The following is a 2,752-nucleotide window of genomic DNA, read 5'->3' as shown; positions in this document are numbered from 1 at the left end:
CACATTTGCTCCTTTCTTCCCGTTCCGATTCATCAGAGCTTGAGGAAGATTCCGAGCTGGAGCTCGAAGGCAAGCTGTTTAACATCGCCATTTTGTAGGAATTGGAAAATCTGAAATGTTATTTTTGACTAAATACATGAGAATTACAAAAAAGAGCACGTTCTTACCAAATCTAGTCGCTCGTTGTCCATTTTTGCGTTTTTATTATAAATTCTTCTAAATTTTCTGTAAATAATTGCAAAATATTCTCCTTGTATCTATCCACATAAAATATTATTTTGTTTACTTTATGAACTGTCAAATAATTCAGTGCTTCCAAGCAATTCATTAAGTGCTTCCCAACATATGCCATTTGTGACAGCTCTTTTTCAGTACTTCCAATCTAATATATTTATGCCAGTTGCACGTTCGTTTCGCCACTCGCTAACTGTTGGCGAATCGATGACGGCTTATCCTAAGTTACAACTAAAGCTATTCATAGTCGCCTTAGTTTCGCCTTTTCTGACTAAGTACCAACTTAAAATTTAGTTTCGGCTGCAGCTGTACTTAAGTCGTAACTAGGAAGAAGTATTTTATTAAATTAAGGAAAAAAAAGACGAAATATGTAAAAATTAAGTTGGCAGAGCGTGATTTTGATAACATTGAATGATCTCCAATTGAAATTTACAAAGAGCGATCCATTTGAATCGGAAGATGAAATTAAATGCGTATTACAATTCGAGTAAGGCTGCATCACAATTTTATAATTGGAATGATTTACATATATAAATGCTCAAATAATAAGTCAACATCAAGCTTAAGCAAATTAGTGCATCATGGTGAAATGAACTGAAGGTGGCGCATTCCCGAAACCGCTACTTTGGTTTTGCCGACTTTGACATTTGTGGCAATACGTAAACAAACTTTTTGTTTAGAAACAAGTGCAAACGTATTGCAAACGTATTGTGTACTTTCAAGTGAAAAATCGAAGTAATTCGTGCGTTCTGAAGTAAAAAACGTTTTATTTGTTATGAAATCTTTATAAAAATGTTGTGTAGTGTGTTGAATTGCAGCAGCCGTAGGGGTAACGCCCCCAAATGCAGCTTTTTTGTTTCCCCGCGACGACGCCTTGGCCAGAAAGTGGGTAGAGTTCTGCCGGCAGGAGAAGCCATACAATTTAGACACCATCGTAATATGCATGAAGCACTTTACGGACCACTTTTAAACACGACATGTTAAGTTGAAAACGTTGAAATACCACAAATTACAAATTAAAATCGGAGGTAAGCAAGCATCGACCACTTTCTGCAGGAAAACATGCGCTGCGACAAGATATTATCACTTTTTTTCGGCACCTGCAATACAAACACAAAAATTCTAAATAGTTAATTAATAAGACCTATTCTTTTGAATACATTTCAAGAGTGATTGTATATTTTTTGTTAACGTAGTGCTTAATTTGCTATATTCAAAGATGGCTTGAGAAATTGGTGAATCGGGAAGAAAACACGTTTTCTCACTGCAAATTCACAACTGTCAACTCATTGTTCTTCGCCATATTCTTTGTTTACCCGTTGCCACAAATGTCATTCTGCGGGAATGCGCCATCTTGTATTCTATCGTTCTTGTTAGTGCATAACATTTAGATATGTGTTTGTATGTTTTACAGCATGCTTACGATAAACATCGACTTCACATCATTGGGGTAGTTCTGGCTATTTCACACAATTAACAAGAAACTTATACCTTATTCTGTTGCATAAACATGCAATGAAAGTAAAAATTACATAAACGGATGATCAAACTTGTCATTATTTAATAAAAATGTCAGTTTTGCAAAATATCGTAAAGAAAAATCGATACATTTTCACACCCGTTTTGCAATATCGTAAAACTAAGTTAAAACTACTTAGTAGAAGTCTGAAATGCGACTATGAATAGAAGTGAATTTTAAGTTGATACTTAAATTTAAGTTGCAACTTTATTAGTTTCGACTTAGTGACTGGACTATGAATACGCGCCAATGATATTAATACCAGTGACATGTTGTTTGAAGAAAATGTAATAATGTCAAAGAGTCCTAAAGAAAAAAAAAATATTCCGCCTTCTGTGCGTGGCAACAGTGGTACTGAAGACCCTAGTTGTGAGGTGGATGAGCCTATCCTACCAGTCTTGGACAATAGTATGTCATCAGCTGATGATTACGACACCGCTGGTAGCGAAGGATCTGAAGCAGAGACGGTAAGCGATAATCCACCCAGGTCGCTAACCGTAGGTGAAGTGGTCGGGTGATTCGGCCACCGCAAAGGTACGGCTGGGATGATTATTTTAGTGACTTTGTCACCTTACCTTTTGTTTACAAAAGCCGACCTACCTAATGTCCCAAATAAATGCACTCACCGTGCGCAACAACAATGCGTCGGCCAATATAGGTAAACAAATATACGCACAAAAGGGAGATGACAAAAAAGCCAAGCAACCGGCTGGCTCAGTGGAGACGGCGGGGTTGCTGGCAGGGGGAACAACAAGACAGTATACAGACTAATCAAACTAAATAAAATGCACTAGTTATCACACACAATAAATATGAAGCTACCAACACTAGGGTGGGTCGAAAACAAGACAACAAGATTTACGACCAAGGAATCGAAACAAAACAAAACCTTGTTTTTGGGGCGCACCCGAGGTGAGGTGCAACCTAAAGGTTACGAACCCACTCGCACTACCGCCCGTGCTGCCGGGGATATCTTTAACCCGCCTGTATGACTGGGCT

The sequence above is a fragment of the Rhagoletis pomonella genome, unplaced genomic scaffold, assembly GCF_013731165.1.
Source record: "Rhagoletis pomonella isolate Grant_MI unplaced genomic scaffold, Rhpom_1.0 Rhpom_scaffold_00006, whole genome shotgun sequence".
Classification (NCBI taxonomy): Eukaryota; Metazoa; Arthropoda; class Insecta; order Diptera; family Tephritidae; genus Rhagoletis; species Rhagoletis pomonella.
This window is presented reverse-complemented; position numbering follows the sequence as displayed.